Here is an 8,367-nt window from a genome sequence, read left to right as displayed (position 1 = left end):
ACATGGGAGGCCGGCGACGAGCAGCAGCAGGCCGGGCTGAGAGCGAGAGCTCCTGGGGGCAGAGCCACGGCAGTCTGGCTCCCAGTTGTCCCCACGCCCTGCTGGGGGGCTCGATAATCTCCCGCCTGGCTCTGGCCCTTCCTCATTCTCTCCCCCAGCTGGTCTCCTGAGCCCCAGCCCCTGCCTGACCCCAGGGCCCTGCTCCCTCAGTGGCCTCCTGTTCTCGGAGCCCCTTCCCTTTCACTGATTGGTGTGCTGCAGTCCCTCACTGTCTCCGTTCTTGCTGCATTGCCTGTGGACAGGGCTGCGCGGTCCAGTCTGCGCCTCCTAAGAGGCCTCATAGAATACAAGACATACAGGACGAGTGGGGCTGGTCCGGCCCCTCCTCCACTTCGTTCTCCCCAGCTCCAGTTGTTCCAGAGCTATTAGACCACCCAGAGCCCAGCGCAGCTTCTAGCTGCTTCTCTACACCTCTGTGCCCGCTGCCGCCCCTCTCTGAAATGCTCCTCCCCATTTCTGCACCAGTTGCACTTTTGTTCTCAAAGCAGCTGGAGGGTCTCTTCCTCCAGGAACTCCCCTGGCTCTCCTCCCACTCCAAACTCCCATCCAGCACTGTTGCAGGGTATGGGTGCAGCATGCCTACAAACGTGTGTCCTCCGTGACACTGTGAGCACTCTGGAGAGAGCATGGGTCTGGGTCAGTGATTTTAGCTCACATACCCAGACACTGTCAAGGACAGGTGCCCAGTAAGTGGTCATTAAATGAATGAGTTGCATGCTCTGTGGAGAAGGGCTGCTCACTCCAGAGGCACACGTCCAGTTTGCCTCGAGTCCTGGCTCCTACCTAAAAAAGAGGGTGAAACTCAGGCACATGGAGCATCCAAGACGACCCCAGCCACAATCCAGGTCCCCACCCCCCGGCTTTAAGCCCACCACACCCTGTCAACTGGCTTGAAAAAGTAGGCACATGCTCCAAGATTTGACTTTTTTCTTAAAGATGTATTTGAAAGGCAGAGTTAGAGAGGCAGAGGCAGAGGCAGCAAGAGAGAGAGAGAGACAGAAAGGTCTTGCATCCTCTAGTTCACTCCCCAGATGGCCGCAACAGCTAGAGCTGCGTTGGTAGAAGCCAGGAGCCAGGAGCTTCTTCTGGGTCTCCCACGCGGGTGCAGGGGCCCAAGGACTTGGGCCATCTTCTACTGCTTTCCCAGGCACATTAGCAGGAAGCTGGATTGGAAGTGGAGCAGCCGGGACTTGAACTGGCGCCCATATGGGATGCCTGCACCGCAGGCGGCGGCTTTATCAGCTATGCAACAGCTCCCACCCCAGTGATCTGATTTTTAAAATTCAAAGAAGAACTGGGCAATGACTTCTGTTGCAGTGTTCTAAAAATACATTTCTGTGATCCCCGGCCTTCTGCACAATAAAATAGCTTCGGCATGACGCTCTTCTCTTGAAAGTGAAAACACAGTTCCATAAAATAGTTCTTTATGAGCTTTAAGAGAAGCAACTATGTGACCTGGAGGTGGGGGGTTGAGGGAGGAGGTGGGGCTGGAAGTGAGGCTGCTCCGTCTCTGCAGAGATGGCCCCCGCCCAGTAGGGGTGGGGAGAGGGTGGAGTTGGGATCAATCAGGCTCAGTCAATCAGCAAATATTTATTGAGTGATTGCAGCACGGGGAGCTACAGCTGAGTGGGACCCAGGCTGCGCTGGGTTTCTGCTGGGCATACCACCACTCCCACCACCGCCAAGCCAAACTGCGGCTCCCAGCCATCAGGCAACAACTCGGAAGCAAAGGCCTGGTTAGATATAGCGTCCCCTTCTATTTGGAAAGTCAGAGAAACAGAAAGAGAGCAGAGAGTGCGAGAGTGCGAGAGAGAGAGAGAGAGAGAGCGAGCAAGCTTGCATCCTCTGGTTTATTCCCCAAATGTTTGAGATGGCCAGGGCTGGACCAGAGCCAGCAGAGTCCAAGCCAGGGACAAGGAACTCAATCCAGATCTCCCACGTGGGTGGTAGGAACTCAATCACTTGAGCCATCAGGGCTGCCTCCTAGGATCTGCATTAGCAGGAAGCCACAGCCAGGAACTGAATGCACAAATCCAAGTCGGGCCGGCATCTCAACTGCAAGGCCAAAGCCCTGGTCCATGTGGACTTTGACAACACTTTGAGACAGGCAGATGAGGAAACTCAGGCCCCACAGAGGTTCCAACGTTGCCTCATCTCTCAGAGCTGAAACGTCACAGGTCTGGGTAGATTCTCTGAACGCAGATTCTCCCATCTCAAACTCAAAGTCCTGCACTGCTGAGGTCCAACACTAGCAGGAGTCGTCCGGGGTTACAGAGGATTTTCCAGGAGGTTCTAACTGGATCCTTTCACTGACCGTGCAAAGCCAACATTACCATCGTCTCCATTCTACAGGGAGGGAAACAGGAGTTCACACAACTTCATCAGAGGTTCCCGCTGGTGAATGGTGGGTTCAGGATCTAGAAATGTACAGACTGTACATTCCTGCCACTTCTGCTGCGACCCACAGGGAGGCCCAGGCCGTGCACAGCCGCTGACTCGGAGCTGGGCCCTAGTGTGTTGGAGACCTCGAATTCCGGGATCAGACTTTTCCCCTAGCAGCCCCGAAGAGCCAGTGTGCGACACTGTGGCCCTCGTCTGGACTCTGCCCCAGACTCCTGTCCTGGGAGGGAGAGCGGATTGCTTCAGGCAGGATGGTCAGTTGCTCTAGGAACGGGGGGCGGGCGGAGAGCTAGGCCTGGGCCGGGACAATCAGAAGCTCTCCAACGAGTGGACTGATTGGTGGCTGTGGCTTCTGTGGGCCAATTGTGGTGAGGGGAAGGGAGGAGGTGCTGGGAACGCTGCATCCCTGCTCCTGTCTGCGGCTCCCAGCGTTCCAGACTCAGAAGGGCAAGCAGGGGCCCTGCCTGACTGTGTCTTGGCTCCAGGAGTTAGCCCACCCGCCACGTCCTCCTGGCCCTGGAGGAGGGGCTCCCCCGTGACAGGACTCAGAAGGGGCTTTCCTGAGTGGAGCCAGGCTTGGCCATTTGCCTCCCCTATCCCTGTTCTCGCCGGCTACAATGTGGTAGAGGCCTCCACACAGCCACACCACAGCCTTCATTTTGTTTTTATTTGAAAGGCAGAGTGACAGAGAGATGGAGAGACAGAGAGCTTCAATGCTTCAATCTGCTGGTTCACTCTCCAAATGGCCACAGTGTCCAGAGCTGGGCCAGGCTGAAGCCAGGAACACCGAGCTCCATCCTGGTCTCTCCACATGGGTGCAAGCAGGGACCCAAGCACTTGCGCCATCTTCCACTGTTTTCCCAGGTGCATTAGCAGGGAGCTGGATCAGAAGTGGAGCAGCTGGGAGTCGAACCTAAGCTCATAAAGGATGCTGGTGTTGCAAGCAGCAGCTTAACCTGGAGCCTTCCTTTCACAGAGCCAGGGGACAGCAGATGCAGCGCCCTCTTGGCCTCACTGGCCCCTTGGTGATGGTGCCTCTGCCCGTTCCAGGCAATCCTAGGCATCTTCCCCGTTGTGACTCACCTGCTCCCTGCAAGGGGGCTGCTGTCATTATCTCTGTGTGAAAGATGCGGACCCCGAGGCACAGAAAAGTTAAATCCATTTCTCAGGGTCCCAGAATGTGTGAGAGGCAGAGTTGTCGCTCCCCAGCCACGCTCCTCCTCCCCGGGGGACGTCACTCCCCAGCCCCCAGAAGGGAGATGATCTGCCGGCTGGAGTGGGGCTCACCAGGCCGCACATGGGTCCCCTCCTGGGGAGGCGAACCCTTCCCACACACACACACTCCTGCTCCGCGCCTCTCCCCACCCCACCCAGCCTGAGGCCCACACAAGGACGCCTCCCGGTGGCGCTGAGCAAGCCAACACAGACAGCCAAGGCAAGGGACAGCCCCGGGGGGTGGGGGTGGAATTCTCGCTGCGTGCAACTGGGCCTGAACCCTCCCCATGCTCAGTCTCGTCTCTGCTTCAGGTTTCAGGCTTTTGTCAAGTGGCTTCAGAGACCAAGCCACTGTGGACCTTCAGGGCCGGGGGACACTTCTCTGTCACCGCACTCACCCCTCGCGGCAAACTGTCCCTTGACACGTAAGTGCCTGGGAGGCCGCAGATTCTCCAGACTGTGGACCAGCACAGGCCAGACTCCCAGCAGGCACTGGAAATGCTCACTGTGTGGCTGCAGATGGCATATGTGCTCTCTCCCTGCTTCCAGGTCATTCCCTGCTGATGCAGGCCCAGGGCCGGGGAGGGGACCTGGGGCAGGGCTTGGGCCCCAGCCCTCAGCAGACACACATCGTTCTGTCTGATTCTCTTTCCCATGCAGGTTAGGAACTTGCATTCTAGCAGAATCCACACCCAAGGAGTTGTGGCTTTAAGGGGCACACAGGGCTCTTGAGAAGGCAAATTTCACTGTGGATAAATTTATTATTTTCTGGGTTAGATGTATGAGAGTAACGCAGGAGACTTGGCCCTGCCCAGGTGCAGGAGACAGAGCCCAGCCTGGCAGTGGCAGGAGGCTCAGCCCAGGAGACAGCTGTGTCACTGACACAGGCAGGCCTCCTGGCAGCACCGCAGGAGCCCTGAGGCCAGCAGGTGTTGCTGCAGCAGTGGGGCAAGGCCAAGGGGCAGTCTCAACACACATGGTAGTTTTCCAAAGTATCAAATCTTTAAAAAAGTTTGTGGAAACACAGATTTGAAAGATAAGCTTATTTTGGTGCAAATTTTAAATCCACGTACAATTTTTTTTTCATCATACACATTTTCCATGAACTTTTTGGAAGGTCCCTTTAAGGAGCTGGCCAAGCACAACCTCCTCACAGTCGCCCTGAGGGCCAGCAGGCTGGGAGCTAAGGTTCCCATTTACCTGATGGAAAAACTTAGGGGGCCGGCACTGTGGCATAGAGGGTAAAGCTGCTGTCTGCAGTACCGCCATCCCATATGGGTGCTGGTTCACGTCCCGGCTGCTCCTCTTCTGATCCAGCTCTCTGCTATGGCCTGGGAAAGCAATAGAAGATGGCCCAAGTCCTTGGGCCCCTGCACCTGTGTGGGAGACCCAGAGGAAGCTCCTGGCTTCAGATTGGCGCAGCTCTGGCCATTGAAGCCATCTGAGGAGTGAACCAGTGGATGGAAAAAAAAAAAAAACTCAGTTCCACAATCCCTTCTTGATGGCCACCTCACCACCCCGGGAGCTAAGCTCACTTCTAAGAAAAGGAGAGAAGACATGACTGAAAGCATAGCCCGGGGTGCAAAAGACCTGGGTGGGGCAGGATGGGCATTGAGTTGCCCAGGGTCTGTCTCTTGTGCCTCAGTCTGCTTAGCCAGGGGTCTCAGCACACATCAGCCTCCCAGGCCTCCGAGGCTGCTGCCCACCCTGGTGTGCTGCTTAGAGAGCCATGGGGTCACTGTGTGAGAAGAAAGAAAGAAAGGAGGAAAGAAAGAAAAGAGGAAAAGAGCAAGGGGAAAAGCAAGGAGCTCGAGAGAGAAAGGGAGGAGAGAAGGCAGTCAGCCCTCTGTGACAGAAGTCAGTTCCCTAGAAGTCTGAGTGTGTGTGTGTGTGTGTGGGGGGGGTTGCCTGTCAAATCACTTCAAGGAAATGACACTTTGACAAGCAGCAGATGAGGCTCTCCTCCCACTTCCCGCCATCCATCTCCACTTCTTTCTCGGTCTCTCTCCTCCTTCCCTGGCAAGCAGGGTCCCTCTCCCTTCTGCCCTTCTCTGGGGTGAGCTGAACACTGCTTTATGAATGAGGCTACATTAGGAAATCATCAAAAGCCCAAATCTTGACTGGCTCCAAATCCCTCTATGTCTCCCCCAGGACCTGGCTCCAGACATGACTCCAGCAGTAGTCAGCGGGGAGACGGCAGCTGACCTGACTCTGGGGAGCACGCTGAGCCCAGATCCTCTGGCTCCTGACAGCCCCACTCCAGGCTCTGCCAATCCACGTGCGACTCTGGGGGAGGTGGCTAAGCTTGGCTGGGTCCATTCATTCCCTTGTGTGAGGCAATATGGGGGGCTGGGCACCCACCTGCCAGCCTGCATGCATGGATATGAAGAGCTAAGCACCCACACACAGATGGACACTATCCTGCTGGCTTGGCACGGGGAGCCAGCTAGGACCTGCCGTCCCAGATCGCCAATCAGCCAGGCAGAGGCAGCCACTCCATCTTGCCTTCAGCACTGCCAACCTCGACTTCCCCATGGCTGGTGCTCCTGCTTGTCAAGGGTCAGGCAGATCCACGATCTCTCCTTTGAAGGGAACAGATGAGATAGCCAGCCGCAAGGCCCGCTGCAGCTGTGGTTATCATGGCCTTGGCTCAGCTCTCCACTACTGTGCAGGCAGAACGTCGCCAAGGGCCACAGCCTATGCTTCCAAGGAACTCTTACACCTCAGCACCCAGTCTGCGCTGTCCCTCGCCCTGGAGACTCCCGCGTGTCAGCTCGTGACCTCACAACCACTCCCTGGGGAAGGCTTTATCATTATCATTGCACAAATCAGAAAAAGAGAGGCTCAGAAGGGCTAAGGGATTTGTCTAAAGTGCCTCAGCAACCGAGGGGCTGAGCTGGGTCTGAAAGCTGGTGTCAGCCAAGTTCACAGCACCGCGGTGGTGTGGTCGCTGTAAACGTATAACAGCGGCACTCACTCCTTCAGACTCTGGGCTGACCACTCCCCTGGTACAGCCTCCTTAGAACACCTTGAAGAGAACGAGAAACTCACATCCTGCTTCCTGCACAACAGGGGCGGAGAGTGCGTTGTCCCAAGTAGGCAGCAAATGGCCAGGCAGAGCTGTCAAGACCAAGTAGCTTGGGAGTGGTGGGTTGGGCGTAAAGGAATCCAGTGGAGGGGGACTGAGGACCACAGGGAGGATGCCTGGCCTCTTCCAGGAGCCGAGCTGGCTTCTAAGCCCAGCCTCAGAGAGCCTGCGGCGGAGCTGAGTTGGTAAAGGAGGAGGCCAGTGAACTTGCTTCTCTTCTCACCACGGCTACAGGCTTATCTTTCTCAATTACTTCCCACCCTCTTATCAGTCCCAAGAACTGTGTGTCAACATGTTGTTTTAAGTGATGATTGTACCAGACCGTTTGAAAGAACGTCACCCCTTGACCTTTTCCCTCGGGCTGGCTTCTGGCTCTGTCCTACAGGCTTCGGAAGCTCCTGACTGTCGCAAGCCCACCTCAGCAGCAAGCGTGGCCGGCTGCCCAGCGTCATATGCCCCTGGGTCCAGCACGGGCCCGGTCCCCAGCAGGCACTTAGTGCACCTCTGCTAAATGAATGTGTTATTTTCCAACAGCCTCATTCAGTCCAACCACAATGAACTGCACACCTACTATGTGCTAGCACTAAGCGAACGTGGGAACCATCTGGAGGAAGTCTTAGTCCAGTGTAGGGGCAGAGTATAGTTATCAGTGCCACCTTCGATGCTTTCCAAATATGGAGCAGGAATGGACGACCACCAAGTTCCCAGGGCCACTGTGGAGGAATGAGCCAAGGCCGGTGGAAACGCGTGGGAAGAGAAGTCTTTGATTGGCTGGGAGAATCACCCAAGCCTCTACAGGCAGAAGATGCCTTAAGGGCTGAGGATTTTGCCTTAAGCACAAGTGGTGAAAGGAGCCTTCCAAGCAGAGGGCCATTGGAGCAAAGGCCTGCAGGGATCAAACTATTGCTTGGGCTTTAGCAAGGGCTGTGTCAGAGCAAGACACCTCTTGGCAACTGGGTCATACATCCTGTATTTCCCAGGGCGTAGGGGCGGGCGGCCTCACAGAGGGATTGAAGTGCATTGAATGGTAATGAATTAAAGAAAGATAAGACTCCTGAAGTTGTTAGAATTCACAGGCTCCTGGAATCAGACCTCATTGACTAACCACCTCAGCGAGTACATTTCCAAAAGCATCCAGGAAAATCCAAGGGTGCGGGCCGTGCAGGCCTTTACCATCCGAGCTGAGCTTGGTGGCCAGGAGGGAGCATGGGCACTGGCCAACATTCACATCGTCTGCGGTCAAGTGCCTGCAGTGCCTCCTGGCATCTAAAGCAGAGGCTGGCAGCTCTCCGTCACAGGATACAGGTAACTGGCCTTCCTGCCCCCAAAAAAGGAGCCAAGCCAAGAGGCTGGGGGTGCATGGGAAGCCTGGGGCTGCCTGCAAAGCTGCTGTCTCCACGCGGGGCTGCCGCGAGCACCAGGCGGGAGACAGTCTTCAGGTTTGTCCTTCCCTCCCAAGTGCCTGTCTCTGCTCTCGGCCAATTTCCTGTTCCGACTAGGGGGTTTTTCCAGGCCTAGAGGGAAAGTCCCTTGGGACAAGCGCTGGAAAAAGAGTAACAGCACCGAATCGGTGTGGAGAGCACAGGAGGAGAGGCTGTGCGCCG

General features: G+C 56.2%; 1 long non-coding RNA gene across 1 annotated transcript in view; it reads right to left on the bottom strand.

Moving 5' to 3' along the window:
* Positions 1-977: 977 nt before the first annotated feature.
* LOC138850581 (uncharacterized) overlaps positions 978-8,367 on the bottom strand; it is a 95,707-nt gene continuing 88,317 nt past the window's right edge. Inside the window, exon 2 of the long non-coding RNA XR_011390535.2 lies at positions 978-2,406. This is a non-coding gene — a long non-coding RNA (uncharacterized LOC138850581). The remainder of the gene's footprint in view (positions 2,407-8,367) is intronic.

This window comes from Oryctolagus cuniculus, chromosome 7, assembly GCF_051225735.1.
Source record: "Oryctolagus cuniculus isolate XC-2025 breed Fujian yellow rabbit chromosome 7, ASM5122573v1, whole genome shotgun sequence".
Taxonomy (NCBI): Eukaryota; Metazoa; Chordata; class Mammalia; order Lagomorpha; family Leporidae; genus Oryctolagus; species Oryctolagus cuniculus.
The sequence above is the reverse complement of the archived record's forward strand: the minus strand, read 5'-3'. Positions and strand labels throughout refer to the sequence as shown.